Source organism: Temnothorax americanus, unplaced genomic scaffold (genome assembly GCF_048541705.1).
Source record: "Temnothorax americanus isolate GAGA-0224 unplaced genomic scaffold, ASM4854170v1 Scaffold22, whole genome shotgun sequence".
Taxonomy (NCBI): Eukaryota; Metazoa; Arthropoda; class Insecta; order Hymenoptera; family Formicidae; genus Temnothorax; species Temnothorax americanus.
In genome coordinates, this window is record NW_027509360.1 from 631,417 (window position 1) to 649,767 (window position 18,351).

The window sequence follows — 18,351 nt, forward strand, 5'->3', positions numbered from 1 at the left end:
CATCTGCATTTAATTAGTTAGGTAAATCGATTATCTAGATTATTCTAGATTAGCGTTCAAACGTAAAATTCGACTCGGTATAATCGCGATGAGGGAACGGCCGGCTTATCGATGTACATAAATATAAAAGAAACAACACCGCCACTTTATATAAGAGATGATCAAGTATTTATATATATTATATATATATACATATAGCCATTATATATATATATATAATATTGAATATAATTCTTATATTGGTACGATATACGATATAAGAAAGCCCGCCCCGCGAGATGAAACATTCATAACAAGTGTGTGATAATATTTGTAAAACTTGATATTCAATAAACAATTTTATGTTCTTTACAAAATCACCCCGCGTCGTGCGAACGGAAATAGTGGAAACTTGTATCCCAAAATCAACCCGATATTATCAAACGGAACAATCGAATTCCTTTATCTGAAGTTTTTATAAAACAGCTGATTTCTTTTAAATTAATTCCTATTCTTCTATTGATATGTATTATTTTACACACACATGTATGAAGAATACTCTAATAATTTTTCTTGGAAAACAATGACCGTAATACCGAAAACTATTGAAGTAGCGTTTATGTCTTCACCTTCGGTGGTGAATTTAAGTATTATTGGAAGAATTAAAAAACTTTATAATGATTCCGGCGAGGTAGACAATGTGTAAAAAATAACGTGTGTGTAAAAACGGAATTAATGTAATATTAATAGCACAAATATATATACAGCAATTCAAATATGCATGCAATTAAGTTTTAAACTCACTTTGTTATAATATTTAAATTTCAACAAAATTTATTTTTTTTTTAATCTGCGAGAAAGTAGGGTAAAGTTTAAAAATAATCCTAAATCATATCTGAGAAGTTTAATTTATTAAATTTACATGTAATATGGAGACAATAGGAAATTCAGAAGTGCGAAAATATACGAAAAAAATATAATTATAGAAATCACGTTATATATGAGAATAAACGTTAGAAAAATTATGTGCCTGTTAATTCAACACATTGATGTCGAAGAAAATATCGTTTTATTTATTTATATGCTCTAAAGAAACGTTTGTCTTTTTATCTCAATTGATAAAGTCTTAAGAAAGGTTTATTAAAGATTTATCAAAGACTAACCGTTTTTACAAGAAAAAAAATCAAATAATTTTAGAATAATAACAAGAGTACTTAATAAGAAATGAAATAATCCTCAATGGTAGTAATAATAATAAACAGTATCTAAGAATTATTTAAAAATTGCGATATTTGGCGCCAATAATTAAATTTGCAACTCGCCTAGGGACATTTTGGCGCGTCAAGAGCCCCCCGGCCCCTTCGCCGAGAGCACTTCACTCTTCGCAGTCTTCGCCCGATCGTCGACAGATAGCATTAGTGCGCGCTTCGAGCGGTTTCAAAAAAGCGCAGGAGGACAACAATACTCGCGCGGCCGAGCGCGATGAAAATCGTCGAAATGGTGATGCTGCGGCGTGGGCGTACGCGGAGTTAGGTGAGTAGCGTTATCGCGCATACCCTAACGTCGACGATAGCGTTACCGGGAGGGAAGGACGAGGCCGCGGGACGGTGTCCGTTCGTGGCGTCGCGCTCGTAACTCTATCCTTTCCGCGAATCTGGGTTCCCCCCTCCGCGTACGGGGGAAACACTTTGGCCGCTGGCGAGAGATCGCTTCGCGCGATCGTTTCTCCGGGCGATCGCGTCGCCTGGCCGGCGACGAGACGAGGTCCCCGGGGACGATCGTCCGGGCCCCCGACCCGATCGACGCATCTCGGCCTCGACGCTCCGTCCCGTCGCGTCGCCGTATCGGCAGGTGCATCATAACCTATTTTTCTCTCTCTCCGGCGCGAGACGTGCACGAAGTTCTCCGAATCGTTTCGCGACGCACGGACGGACGGACGGACGGACGGACGCACACGCGCGTACCGTCCCGGCTCCTCGTCGTCATCGTCGTCGTCGACGTCGTCGTTGTCGTCGCCGTCGGCGTCGTGCCGAACACGACAGGTGTATATACGCGACGATTTGCCAGACGAGTCGTCCGCTCGGCTGATTTTTGTTTTGGGCGCCGAGCGAGATTCGAGTCTGCTTTCATTCTCGTTTCCAAAACGGAGTCCGTGCGCCAGTTTTTCTCGCGATCCCGAACGTTCAGGGCGATAATATATTGTAACGATGCGGAGGAGAGAGAGAACGAGAAGACGAGGAAGAGCGATGCCGCGAAACATATAATTGCGATAATGGTTTAGATCAGAATTTTCATCTTTTTTTCAGTCAGTCGTCATGATTGATCTGTCCGAAATACGGAGCTATTCGATCACGCATATCTTTTTCTACTAGAAATATATATTTATATACGATAAGAGTACAAGATTCGTGTAGAGATCTTCCGATTGCCGAGATTTAAAGGGCGCTGAGGATAAAGATCGATCGTTTTAAAGGAGAACCATTATAAAGACATTGATCGATCGCGCCAGGGCATGAGATTTAGAATTGTACGCGTACATTTATCATTTCAAAGGCGAAAGGCACGAAGCATCGGTCTGCATATCGACAAACATAATATTCCCGATCGAATTTGCGATCGGCACTGCGGCAGAACCCTCGTTTCCGGATTATATTCACAATATCACAACCCGATCTTACGTTTCAAGATCGTTTCGAGTATAATCTCGAGATGCTGATCAATTAATCGGCTGGATGGAATTTTAAGGCCGTCTGCGACTTGAGACGATCTTGAATATAACATCATATTATAAATATTTCTAGAGAAGCGCTCGAGCGATTATTCGTATGTGAACGAGATCCTTTGAAGGATCAAGAGACCTTTTAAAAGGTCAAGATACATTCGATTCCGCGATCGAGCCGCGGAATTCCGTAGGCCTATTAATCATTTCGCAGCGCGATATCTACTCCCGATATCTCCCCGGGGGTTGAGAAGCCGAATAAATAACCATTCCCTGACAGTAAATTTTTCCCGCGTACTCAAAATTCCATGTATCACAACCGCGACGTTGTGCGTTAACGCGAGGAAGGATCGGCGTTATTCGCGAATCTTTTAACAAAGCCGCTCGTTCGCGCAGCGGTTCATAAGGATTAATGAATTCGCCGAGGGGGAGAGAGCGAAGGGGGACACTTCCGTTTGGCCACCCCCATCCCCTCCCACCTGTTTTCCCTCCACGCGCGTCACCAAATTTGCACTCCGATTTTAAACCCCCTCCTCTCCTCACCACCTTTCCCGTCTCCCTTTCTTCCCGCTCGCCCTACCATGATCCAACCTCTATTGATTGCTCCACCGCACTACTGCCCTACTTTTATGGCTTTACCCCACTGCCACCCCGTGTTCGACTGCCGCCCGTCCCCCTCGGGCCGCCGCCATTCTCCCGTCGACGTCACGTATCATACGGCTGGTGGACGCGCGCGGGAGGGTTGCGGGACGCGTCCGCTCCCTTATGGAGAAAGGGCTCGCTTCTGCAGGTGCGCAGGAGGCGCACCGTTGCCAGGCTTCCGCGCGAGGGCAGGAGGAGGGAAGGGAGCGCGGCGAGTCACCCCCAAATCTCAGGGGGTGCGGCCCCTCGGGAGCTGAGATACGCTATTGCCGACATGCGTTTAGCACCAAATACGGCTGTCCGCTTCTCCTGCCGTGTCAGCGTATCGAGGAGAAAGGGGGAGAGAGAGAGAGAGAGAGAGAGAGAGAGAGAGAGAGAGAGAGAGAGAGAGAGAGATTCGCGCTGGGAAAATGCCCAGAATCGCGAGTCGAAGTCAAATGCGCAGTCAAATCGCCAGTTACAATGCGCGAGATCATGTTTTGACTTTTCGTTTTCGACGTCGCATTTAGTGATGAACGCGACTCCGAACGGCGAGTAATTCCCGGCGCGAGGATCCCGCCGACGCCGACGCGCGAGGTAACAGTCCTTTTCTTCTATTTTCGAGTCGTACCCTCGTAAAACTGCGGAATGTACACGCCGCTTCAAGAGGAGGCACGCGCGCGCGTTGTCCCGTCATCTTTTCGTCATCTCTTCCTCCAGCATATTTCGCGAGAGAAGACTCCCCCGCCCCCATTATTTTCCGTCGTTATTACTTCAAAAACTGGTTTGCGCTGCAATTTGAAAACGAGGTGCTCGGCGGTGAGAAAAGCGCGTTCGGCGAGCTCGGGTACGCGCTAATTTCAGGGGGGGGAGGAGAGAGATGCGTACGTATGCCATCCGCTCGCGCGTACTCGAATGCGCAATCTCGGCCGTAAATCGCGGACCTTCCCGGGCCCGTAAATCGCTCCGTAACGGAACATTATGCGCCGGCCTCGCGTGCACGAGGATCAAGGCTGCATGGTGGCGGATGTTTATTTTTGAGGGCCCTGTAGGGGCGCGATATACCTTCGCATCAGGGACGAGGCTTTTTTCTCCCCCTTCTTACGAGCCGCCATCGCGTGCCGAACCCGGCGCGCGGTATTTATACGATTCTCCGCGTTCCGTCTCCTCCCTCGTACCCTTATCCTCGTTTACTTCGCGTTGAAACGGAAATGCATCACGTTAATGCACGTATACGTATGCATTCTACCTGCCGGCGAGCTGTTTTTTTAATAAGTCGCGACTGGCCGAGGAGACGATCGCGCGATTTGCGGCGCGAATCATTTTTGAGTAGAGGAGATGCAATTTGCTCGGCCTTGTCAGCTGTCTGACTCCTGCGAGCACTATACGCTTCTACTATACCGCGGTATCGGCTGTCAAACAAATTACCGCCGTGTGGCGTGACCGGTGGCGGTGAGATTTCTTTTTTAGCGTGTCAGCAATCGATAGTTTTAACGGTTCGCCGAAACCGAACGGTCCGCCGGGGCGCGTTTTGTCGCGGCCGCGTATTTCTCGGTATTTTAGCGGCGCTTTAATTCGCCGCATCCCTGTAAATTGATCCTCGCAATCCTGTCGCCTCGGCGTTTCGCGGGACGCTATATAATATAATAATCGCTGCGCGACGAAGTGACGCGACTCGACGTGAGGTCGGACGCGGCGCGAGTGATGCGAGCGCGTTATGATCGTACGCGCGTCAACTCCGCGCGAGTAGTAACGAACGAAGCCTGATCGGACACTATGACTCATTTCCGTCGTTCGCAAACGGTCCTGAGCGGAATTCCTTTCTCCGGAGGAGGATAACCGAGCGAGATTTTCCCCAAGGGGATAATTCCTGCCGCATCGCCGGAATATTTTCTCGTTTATTCCTTTCTGAGTGTATTTAAACGTTGATACGAAATTTATATATTAATTTCAGCGTATGTAAATGATATTGATAGATTACATGGAATTTTGTCTCTGTAAAATTAAATAATATGATTATTAAATTATAAATAAGTGAGTGTAAACGCTCGCTATGTGTGAAAACAAATCAGAAACACAAATCACAAAAATATGAAGTTACAGCTACCATAACCGTACCATAGCTAATTTAACCGCGACATCTTTTGTTTGCTCATATTTGGCCATCTGACTTTTTTTATTAATAAATTTTATTATTATTATGAGATATGCAGAGATGTTTCTGTATATTCTTATATTTTTACGGGCTTATGATGTATTTAATTACACTTTAACTGTAACATCTTTCATTTTCTCGTATTTGATCCTTTGATTTTTTATTATTAAATTATATTATATTATTAATTATGTAGAAATGTTTCTGAATATTTTTATACTTTTGCACGAAGGGGATGAAGAAGCGATAACCGTGTCGTCGCATCTGCGATGACGTAGTGAAAAAGATTCTCGTTTATGGGCTTACCGTGATGTATTTAACTACGAGTAGCAGCGGCCATTATTTGTAGGACGTTTACTCGTCGCAGTTCTTCGCGACATATTTCGGGAAGCGTTGTTATATGCAGACGCTATTTCTGTTTGGCGATACGGTATTTAACGGTATATATTTGCTCTTATACAAGCTCACTGACATTACTATTTGTAGAATATCTATGGTATGCGGCTGAAACAACTTCGTTTATGTCAGCGAGCGTAATTTATCTTCTATTTCGGACCCGCGAGCTTTTATGAGGTGACAAAAGCACATTTCGTGCGACAAGAATCCAATAACGCGAATACCATTGTATAGCAGGTTGTATAAAACAGATGAAGAATCGAGATGCAATTACGAAGTTAGCGTTATCTATAGGATCTCAAAATAAGTTTGCCCCTTTTCACGCTTTTTAAGAAAACGTATAGAAACCGTGTAATTTTTTTATGGGTTTTAAGAAAACGCGTAAAAAATATTTTCTCGATGTGTTAAGCCTTGTGTACACGATACTAGAAATCGGTCCGAGTTTCGGTTTAAGCCAATGAAACTGCTGCTTTTCCGTAAGAGCTGCAAGTTGATTGGCTTAAACCGAAACTCGGACCGATTTCTATAGTATCGTGTACGCAAGGCTTTACGATTTTTATCTTCTCGATACTCTCGATACTCGCGTTATTTCGCGGAGCTCGTTACCGACACCGTTGCACCGTCGCGAACTCGTTCCGCGGAGGGTAGCCGTACTACCCCTGTACTTCCGGATCGCGTGGCTCCCGTTTGAGCGGTCAGAGAAATTTCGGGGAACGCGGCCGCCTTATCGGCCCGCGCGCGCCGTTTGTACGAATTACATCGATAATCCGCGCGCGTGGCCGATGTCTTTATTCCCTCAAGGTCATCGTGACGGAACGAGCGAAGGCAGCAGCGCGAGGCAAGATGACTCACGCGCGGGATTCGCTGAATCGCGGCCGGATCGATCCGCAGCGCGCGCGCGTGTGGCTGCATCAGGGGCGAATTACGGAATTTTCGGCGATCGGAATGGGGCAGGTAGGCAACCGATTTTTTTCAGCCCCCCCCCCCCGCTTCCTTCTCCGCTCCCTTCTTGTTTTCCGTTATCATGTCGGCGCACGTCATGTGGCACGTGGGGGGATGCGGCAGCGTCACGCGTGTCCCGTGAAAGGGGTAAGGTACCCCCGATAAACTGTTCTTCGAGGGAATTCCCGTTTCCTGCGGACTCGATCGAAGGTACTCGGCCGAGGTGAAGGTCAAGTTCGTCAGTCACCGGTCGATGATATCTGATGATTTACCCGCCATTACGATATATCTCACGGGATATCTCGCTTTGTCGTGGCAAGGGGGCAATTTGGATCATTGCGCGTCACGATCCCCCCCCCGCCCTCTTTTTCGCGGGGATTCCGTCGCGTGGCGTATGTAATTTATCAGGGGATAGGCACGCGGAGTCACGATCCGTGTAGGGAAGGGGAGAAGTAATTTTTTTGACACTTATATATTGTATTGTATCTCTAATTAAAATTTACATGATTAAATGCCTCTATAATCAAAGAAATTTAAATATAAATACATATAATTATAATATATTTAATTATACAAATGTAATATGTATATATATGTAAATGTAATTTAAATATATATTTAAATATATAAATTGGATTTGATCGTACTGAATGGTTAATAATGGTTTTAGGATTTAAAAGGCGGATAGTATCACTAAACTGAGTGAGAAAATCTAATCAATATAGGTCGAAAAATTAATTTTATCAGAGATAATCCAGCAATTTTCAGTAATGTAGACGGACTTGTTGGTACTTTTGATTCTTCGTGATTATTCTAGTGATTTTGCATATAAAAGTATCAGAGTAAGGCGATCAAAGCGAATGCTTTGCGAAGTATTTCTATCTGAGACATTCTGACGTAAGATATGAAATATTTGAAAGTATTCACTCTTTGATATTCTTATATAATATTTTTATACGTTTATAGAATGACGGGAGGGATCGATTTGTGCGAAAAGAGATATACGATAGACTTGCAAATACATGATCTTATATTATCAAAACCGAAAATCCCTGCTGTCTCTGACAAAATAAATTTATCGATCTAATTCTGACGAGATTTTTACCGACAATGAATTTGGCGAGGATTATTTGCTGTCTGACGACAGATTTCATTTTTCTTGCGTGTAAACTTGTCAAGATTTTGATTCAATAAAATAAAGTTTTAGTTTAAACACCTAGAATATGTCATCGATATTGCGTCCGTTGATCTTACGAATAACCGTCTCTCAATTACGTGTAAGTCTTGCAACACGGTAACCGGTATATACCCCGATAAGATCGAGTGACTTTTAATTTTATCGTCGATATGACTCGGCTATTATTTAAGCCGACCGATATACGCACGTGGGACGCGCGTTGGTGTTTCCTAGATATGAGCCACTGAGTCATAACGTTGTGGGGTCGAATTGCATCCATTAGTTGACCGCAATGGTGACAAAAGTAACACGTATTTCGAGCAGTTTGACCTATGGTATATTAATTTCGACACGTCACTGCTAAATACATCGCCAGGATATATCTTGGCGATTTAATTATTTAGCGCTTTTATAATTAGCGATTTTCGGTACCTTCCCGGATCTTCACTCGCTTCCTTCCATTTTTTACTTTTCTGGATTGTCACACAAACCTGAGTTTCCTTTCAACTATAATTGACAAATATGTGTTATTCGCCGTTACGTATAATTTTACGGTCGTACAATACGGCGTATAAGAAACCTCGCGTTTCTCCAGGCTTGAATTCTGAGTCATCCGACAGGCTAGATAAATTACATTGTTCCTTCATTATACTGACGACCTGCGCTGCGGGTAGAAAAACCAGGCCGATAGTTCATCGGATTTCATCCGTGAAATGTCACTAGCCTGGGGAATTGAGAGCGAAAAGAGCAGAGCGGCGCAATATTTTACTCATATATATATATATATATATATATATATATATATATATATATATATCATACAATATCCCAGAATCGGTCCATCGCGACTCTCATCATTTTTCAAAACTTTCGGAGATCTAACTTTTTTTCCGTCGAGATATCTCGTTATCCTATCGGGAGATATCGGAGAGATCAATTCGCGAATTCGCACTAACTCTATCGCGTGCACGTGGATTCGCATTTGCATTTATTATCGCGTGCACGTTGTTTACGAAGGGCGAGCTTTCGATCAGGTATGAGGAATTGTGGGAAACACGTGATCGTATCAATAGACCTTCGCGAATTCAACCTTTCGCCGTGTTCACGAGAGATCCGGCGAACGTAAAGTTATCGCGAAAACGACGATTTCAGTCACGAGAGTTCAATTTTGATATAACGATATCTTGCGGCAATTAATTTATTAATTAATTGCCTCGCCTGCCTCGCTTCAGCTCTGAGAAACACTTCGTCCATTTTACCTGCGCCACATATTTCCTCGGACGTTTCTTACACGCGCACATCCGGTCGTTCAACCGCAGAACTTACAGGAACTTTTCCGCACTCGTGCGAAATAACGGGCTTCGCGCCTCTCGACCTCGGTGTCTTTGCTCTTGGGATGCAACGACCGCGCGCGGCTGGCGTGCGTTTCCGTATGAATACTTTAGAAGACAATCGGCATATCTCGGAGATAATTGTTAGGGGAAATGATATATAGGCTAGTGCGACATATACCACCGTTCGCACCGCTTTGTTCTTCGTAGACGTTTACATATGCTCAAGGAATTTCAACGGCATTGATTTATCACTTTTTATGCGGGAAACTCGCATTACGGAAATACTTACGCTTTTATCGCGATTTTACAACTAATATCAGAACTTTGCCTGGCATTTTAAATGTTGTTCTTTGTTTCGGAGATGTACCAACGATCTTTAGGTTTTCGCGATCATGAAAGGAACTTTACTTTTATAATGCACGTGTCCGGCTCTTCTTCACGTGCATCCGACGTCAATGAATCCAGTCAGGGAAAGCGGTAAAACAGTTGAATATTGCAAAGATGTAAAGACTATGCAACTTGCAAGCTACTTACATTCTACTGGCGTTTATCGTAAGCTAACGGATAGACTTCCGTGAACACCGTCAAGTTCCCCCATGAAAAATTACGACGGTTTCTTGGCGAAAAATTTTTCTACACTGGAAAAAGAAAATACTTAGATCTGAAAAAGAAAATACTTAAATTAAGTAAAAATCTAATTCTAAATATATATATATATATATATATATATATATATATATAAATATGTGATTATATTAAGTAAATAAGACCATTAGTGAAAAGTATTTTTTTTTTTCAGTGTATAAGATATCTTGGAATGCGCATGAAGCAAGTATGAACCGGTTTATTTCTTTGATGTGCTCAAAGTAATTTTCAATCTTTCGGATTTTTCGAGAGATTATATATGAAATCTTAAATCAAATTATATATTGTTATGCAATAAATATTTTGGCACACGCGTTAATGTATCCAAAAGAAGCAACGAGAAATTTTAATGTATGCTAATATCTTTTTTTTGTAATGATTAAAAGTTATAAAAATTTTCGGTAATTATTTACAAAAGAAAATAGATTACCTACCTTTATTTTGATACATACATATATACGTATACAAATTCACAGGTGTCCTATTATAAACAATCTATTTTACACATTAATTTTTTGATAATTGCCTTTTAATATTTTTAACCACAGAATAATAAGATGAATCAATTACTGCAAAGAAAACACATAGAGTTGCTTTTCAAAAACATACGTAATTGCTTAAGTTGCATAATTTGCAGTGGATATTTTTGTGTTTCCCGAGTTTATATAACGTTTAAGAATATTTTGTCGATTCAGAATTATAATATAATCAAAATTAATATAAAATCTATAAGGTTTTACTTTTCGTACAATTACCAAAGTTTTTTTTGTACAAATATCGAAAGAATCTTTGATTACATGATCGATGTTCGTCTTCTGATCAAAATTATGCCGATTATGGTGAGAGTTGTTTTGCTCGCGGTGCCAAGAAGTTGCGAAAGTCAGGTTGACGTTAACTCACGTCTGGTATTTTTGGTCAGGCCTACAGAGAGATATAACTTCTCGGCTGTTGGAGATCCACTCGTTCTTTCATTGATGCTGGCGTCAGAGATCATCTTGACGTAGATCTGAACGCGCGCCAAGAGTGATCACACACATTCTTTGCGAGATATAAACCAACGTTATATTCAATCTCCCTCGAGCGGTTTGCGAACGGTAAAGAGATAGGCGGTCGATTATTTCTTCGTGGAAACTTGGTGATAATCTAATCGCGAGGAGATGTAACAATAATTGCGTCTAAAGAGAATTGTTATTAGAAAATGTTGCGTTTTTGTTTCAACATATTTATTGGTTCTGACGCGAATACTTTTGCGAATTGAATTTTATTTTTGAAGAGTCTTCTTTAAGTCCCTTCCCGAGACATCCCGATTTATCGAGCGCTCTGCGAAAAATCGCTTAGATACATCTCGCGTGTCAGACGTCAGTTTTAATTCCCGTCGCTCTCGCGCGAGCAGCGCTTAATCTCCGCCACTAAATTATCGAGTGACACGATAATTCTACGGAAAAGGATTGGGGCTCGAGCATTTCTCAATTTTCAAGGATTCTTCGCGGAACAGCTGATTGCGTTTTATTTCTAGCTATTTTTTCATTATTCGCTCAATTTCAAATTGTACCAAGTGCATTTTCTTGTACCGTTTTTCGTTCGTCGAAACTATTCGGTCTCGAAATAAGGCGTCGTTGAAGTTTGGAAGAATTCGATCTCATGTAGAATTCACGCAAATCGCGCGCGCGCCCGCGCCGGTTCACATTCGGAGCATAATGGATTTTGAATGGGAGGCTGTCAACGTCGGATCACGGGATGACAGTAAATGCAACTTGTCAGCCGGAGAGAGAGAGAGAGAGAGAGAGAGGGGGAGAGAGAAGCGACACGCGGTCGGTATTGATCCGCGGGTGCTGTGGTCCGCGCGCGGCGGAAACCGCACACCTTTTCGCCAGCCCGCTTCCAATTTCGGCGCATTCTTCCCGAGCGGTCGTCCGCGAAGTGACGTTTCACGCCAACCAACGCTCCATCGCGTTCCCCGATCATTTTTTTTCCCCCGACGGCCATAGATAAAATTCAGCAAAATCGAATCCGAATCCCGTCCTGTGGGAAGGCGAAACCGAACTTTTGCCCGCGAACGATAAAAAATATAACGTCGACGTTCGACGATTGTATAGACATTTTCAATACTTTTATGACGACTGCAAAAACACGGTCCAATCAAAGAGCCAATGGAAAAATCTCGTATCCGGCAAATCCGCGAAACAACGCCGCCGGGTGCGTTAATAACCGCGATTAATAATCACCCCGCGAATGGCCGGGGAACGGTAGGAGGGTAGAGGGAGAGTAAAGACGTCAGAGACGGTTGTGTACCTTATCGATGAAGGTGCATTTGCGTATCCTTCTCGCTTATTTTTACGATAAACCGATAATTTTCGCGAGGCGCTATTATCGACACGATTACAATGACCAAGGTCTTAATCGGGAGAATGTAAGAAAAGATGGGGAAACGATTTTCAGAAAGAGTAATGGGATTTAGCTCGTTTAATTAATAATTAACAGGTCTCTTGGAATATGGTCGGTATAATTTTTATTTTAATACCGTTTGACGCGATGTCGCGCTCGTTGCACGCGAGAAGGGGTTGCCGCGCGAGCGGGAGGACGATCGAAGGGGAGAGAAAAAGACGTCACGTTACGAGAGATCGACGCTCGTATAGGCGCGCTAAAAGCGCGCCGAGACGTGTATCCGTCGATGGATATGTGGGCAGTCGGTCGGTGTGTCGGACCGGTGTGCAGCGCGCGGCAGGGGGGGGTGATTGCGAAAATATTTTCATTATAAATAGCGGCCGACCCCAACACCACCGCGCGGGCGCGGCGTTATCGGTCGGCGCGGAAGGCGCGAGCGAGTCTTCTTCCGCTCGCTGATCGCTACGGTCCTGAATGCCAAAGAACGCTCCGGGGTTAGACCTTCGTCTAACGCCGGATTTCCCCGGACGTAAAGCAAACGGGAGGACTGAGATTCTCTTCTCTTTTCGACAAGCTTCTTCTTCGCCAAGAATTCTTCTTTTTCGCGCCCAAAATAAATCATCTTTGTCACGATGATCGTAATAGTAATATTCTATTTCCTTAATAGCTTAGAGGTCGGTATTCGATTAGTCGGAAACTGATTAGTAAAATTGAGAGAGGAAGTGTACTTAAGAATTTTGCGCGAATTGTTATAATATTATACGTATTGTTATCTACAATTTTATTTTTGATTATTAAATTGTCTTTATTATTCGTTAAAGCTTCTTTACAGAGGTAAATAATGGGATCTTTTTGAAAGACTTTAAAAGCATGCTTCTTTTATATGAGTTTAAAGCGGCACATAATAGTGCAGCTCATTCAGATGCATGGAAACAATTATATTGCCATCGTCGAGAGTTCTGTTGGCGAGAGGTGTATTCGAATAATTTTAAAAATTTTGTTGTGATAATCGAAATTTGGAAAATAAACCTCATCTTTTGATATAAAATTTATTCTTCCTAAAATGCAGCATTTTTATATTTTAACCCATAAAGATGGTAATACATGTATTAACCTAATACATAACAATATAATAAAAATATTTAAATATGTAATTAGAGAGAGAAATATATGTGTCTTATGTTGCGAGTATAATACCGATCTCTAAACTAACCGAGAATATAATTATTGATATAGCACGACATTCCGTTTTGTTCGTAAATTGCCTTCTCAAGGGACGTTGGATTTGTAGAATTCTGACAGAACCACGCTTGGATTACATTCAAGAAACTCGATTTTTTTTTCGTTTATCGCGGAAAATTGTCGAGCGAGAGATGACATCAACACGTTCACGTTCCACAACTTGTTCACAATCTCGTCTCACATTTGTTATTGGAACGACATGGCTGAACGAGTCGTTTTAATTTTTTTTGCAGCGGAAAGTACTGGGAGTTATTCGCGTCAGAAGCTAAGGGGATTTCTCCGTAAAACTCGCGCGTTCCATAAAATTTCGACGGAACAAATAACTTCCTCATCCTCAGTGACTTGTCCATCGAACTTTCGTCTATATTTTATTCGTTGCCGGTTTAACTCGGCCTGTGGAACTCGGCCTGGAATTGATGAAAACGTGAGAACCATGAGGGTTTTCTATACGGTTATTTACGATCAAACCGAAACACGAAGCTCTCCATAAAACCGAAAGCGGACTACCCACAAAGGCAGTCCCGGTCGCGGGGGATGAGCTTCGTAAATGTCTTCGTCGTTTATTCTCTGACCTATTTGCCGATATATGGGTCATGGAGTTCAGCAACCCAGGTCGGTATCCGAGTATCCGACCGCTATAACGGGTGACCTGAGTAGAAGTGATTAGACCGCGTTTTGTCTCATTTGTTCCCTTTGCTGAAAGTTCTTTTCGCGGGATGTTCCGGCGCGAATTTACGGCACGAGTCATCCACCCTCTCGGCCTCGTAGATCCTTCGTGAACAGAACAATTTGGAGACGTTTCGGATTTTCAAACTGTCAGCTATATATTTTGAGGGGAACGTGCCACGAGCTTGCTTTTGGCAGTGCGCGGCGCTCTAATTGGACAACTGTGTATCAAAGTATATTATATACGTCGCGATATCTCGTTGGAGTCTGCAACGTATCGTTCAGATCTCTCTTTCTCGTCCCGAGAGCGAGACGCGCGCGCATCTGCAAATTGGAACGAAGGCAGCGTTCATCTCGTTTCGCGACGACATCCGACGCGCGTTACGCACTTCGTAATCTTGGGGCAGACAATGCCGAGACACAGCTGTTGTCGCGTCGAATGATCATTGCAAAACAAACGGTCGCATCAATTTTAAACGGATGCGCACGACGCGTCCGTCGTGTCGTTGCTCTTGAAATATATCTCGTAGGTTGACGCGCTCGCCGCTCGTCTGAGATCCGAAAGTTCCGCAGATTTCCGCGGAAACTTTAGAAACGGGGGAGAATTGTCGCGAAGAATCGACAAATCTCTAAGGAAGACCGAGGGGGTTGCTCGCGGAGCAACATTTTGACCGCATTTGGACTCGTTGAATTTCTCGTAGCCAGTCGAGCAGAGTATCAAGTATTTATCCACAGGTGGCCGCCGGCGTTAAATACGGGGTTGGTCCGGATATAACGGTCACACAGCGGCTGCTGCGAGAGATCGGGGCGGGGTGTAGGAGGAAGAGTTCAAAGGGCGCCCGAGCGGATATCCTTATTCGAATGTTTAACTTGCGCGCGCGAGGGTACCCCGATGCGCGTCCGTCCAGGGAGAGTAGGTCGTTTCCATGGCGACAAGGGGGTGCATCGGACTGGCACTGGTATCGCTAAAACTGAACGGGGTACCCCTTCTCTCTCCTCCGCCTACGTCTTTCCTTCTCCTGACGGGACGGCCTCTAAAGCCTCTCGCTCTCGCTCTCCTCCGCCTACGTCTTTCCTTCTCCTGACGGGACGGCCTCTAAAGCCTCTCGCTCTCGCTCTCGCTCTCTCTCTCTCCCATCCCGCGGATACATCCCACGCCTCCTGCGGAATATCCTGCCGTACCTGCGCCTGTGCTCTCTGCCTGGCTTTCCCGTGTATCTGCACCTTATATAGGTCATCCCGCGAAAATTGGGTTAGACCTCGGAATTAGGTGCCGCTGACTCCGCCGGCGAATCCGCCGACGTGTAGAGACGTTTCGAGGGAAATGTGATGTCACTGTTAGATATCGCGGTATTTACGGTAATAAATACAGTAATAATATATTATTAGAGTCCATATCTTTTATTTTCAAGTAATCTTTCTTGCACTTGAGACGTTTATTGTTTCAGAAGACCAACTGAACTTTTTAAGCGAGGAAAGAATTGGCAGACAGGATACATGAGCGATCAATAATAGAAATGTTTGTGTATTTTTTTGTTTCATTTATTTATAATTAAGAACATTTAGTTACACAGTAAAAACTTTCTATTCTGATTATTGTGGTAGGGGTAGATTATTTCAGATCTATCAAACTTGAACTTGACCTTTATTTAACAAGAAACATTGTAACCAAGAGTTCGTAAAGTGATAGAAAACGAAGGTGTTTTTAGAAGTGCGAATGGCTTTACGTAGTTTGATGGATTAATTTAAAATGACGATTAGTTTGAAGGATCTGACAAAAAACTTGTGACGAACTAAAATCTCTCAAGTTTTCGAGCGATTTAAAAACTCGAGTTTTCTTTAAAGAAGATTCCACGTCGCTTAAAAAATTCGTAAATATAAGAAGATTAGTGAGATTTAGGACACTGCAATATAAATTCATAACTATTCCGTTTGTTTCCGAGATTAAGTATTACTTTTAATTTTATCGAAAACGACGCATTTTTTCGAAAGACTGATGTCTCGACGAACACCTTGGCGTTGTCGGTTATTAATCGCGACAGAATTATCCAGTGTCCAATTAATCACGGACTTCACCTTCCGCGACGGACGGGAAATCACGGTCATTTCTCTTCCTCTCCCGCCCGCGTCGCGTAAACGTGCGGTCGCTCTCGCCTGCGATCGATTTCTATCACAGGGAGTTTTCAGGTCCACAGGGAAGATATTTGCGCGGGGAGAACCGGGATGTTGTCGTTGGTAAACTGAGCGCCTCCCACTCACGTCCTACGGATCCTGATAGAATCAACCTCGCGCGGGACAATATTGTCCTTTATATCCGACTCCGATACCGTCCGAGATACCGTCTCTTACGTCGTCGACGGCGATCGATATGTTGCAATTTAAGCTCTGCTCGCGGAGAAAATTTTTAATCACATCTTCCGGGATGTCACCTCATCCCGACTCATCCGAAGACGCAACTTTACCCCTATTCGATATTAATACCTTCTTTATTCGGGCTTAATTTAGATAACGTAACGATCTACTACCAAGCTTGTTCGATGCCGCGCTTTCTTTCTCGCTTTTTGTTCGAGCGAGGCTTTTTTTTTTAGACCGGATCGTACGCACACGACTCCCGCGAATCGATACACCCTGGCATATTTTTTCGAGCCGGACACCCTGTATTATTCCAGGGAACACAGGGGTGCACGACCTAGTTACGCTTGGGCGTGTTATATGGGTCATAGACACCATTCGCACTCGGTTGCACGTGCGCGCGCACACGCTTCACGCGTGCCGACTGTGCACTGGTTCACGGGAGCAGCCAACTCACGAATGTAGGGCAAGAAGGTTTTCTCACCCCGCTTTCGCCGTTTCTCAGCGATTAACGATTGAATGGGACGTTGCGAGAACGCCGGCCGCGAAGAGGTCGGCCCTTTCTCGATTAAAATTCGAGAATTAAGAATCTGGAGAACGGGTTTGCGCCTCCAATTTATTTATTAACGTTTTTGAATTCGCAGTTGAGAGTGCGAAATTCGCGGAATAACGTTGACGTTGTCGTTTGCGTGCGAAATACAAAAACTATTTCAATCTCGCGTATCGCGACTGTAACGAGAGAGAGAGAAAAAAAGAGAAAAAAAAGAAGCAGCGATAGTAACGTCCGTTTCTCAGCGAGGCGGGGAATCTATTGACAGCCGACAAATACCGTAAAACATGATTGTGACAGGGCTTTAGCTCGAGTGCTCGCCGATAGTCTGGAGCTTAAAGCAAACACAGACTTCCACGTTGTAAACTACATTGCCCCCGAGAACGCGCGCGATACCTTTAACATTTATCGGAAAGGTTTCACCTGATCCGTCACTCGAACAACAAATGGTTATTGCGCGGCAATGAGTCCGATTTCATCGGGCCGACTCCGATTTCTCGCCGCGGCGCTCGTTTTCCCCAAAAACCATTGTCAAAACGATCGCCCGATCAATATCGTCGGAAGCTCCGCTTTTGTTTCGCGCGCGCGTGTGTACATTGTTGCCTTGGAGAGAAACGCGAGCTTTTCCGTTTTTTTTTTCGCGGTAAGTAGACACTCTCGTGTAATGAACGATGGCCGCAGAGAGCAGATATTTACATTTCGCCGAAATAATTCCCAGGTTCGAAACCAACCCCAGGGGTTCCCCAGATCAGTGGTTTCTTCGTGTACACCGGGTACACATGGACACGCGCACGCGTGTACTCGGCCAATATACATCCCATCTCCCCTCATCCCTTTCTTATCTCTCTCGGCCGTTATCACCTGTCTCCGTTCTCCGCCACCGTTCTCCGCGCTTCTCCATCTCCTTCCGATCATTCCGATCGCTCTTGCCCCCCTATTGTTCCCCCTATTGCCTCTGCATCTTCCTCGGTGATGTCCCCCGGTAGTGGCGACGTTTCTGTCTTCATCCCCTCGTCGATCATCGAGATCCCCCATCTCCATCGCTCTCGTAAGGATTTTGCCTCTCTCTCTTTCTGTCTCTCTCACACTACCGACTCGCTACGTCTGCTCCTCTCCTCTCTCTCTCTCTCTCTCTCTCTCTCTCTCTCTCTCTCTCTCTCTCTCTCTCTCTCTCTCTCTCTCTCTCTC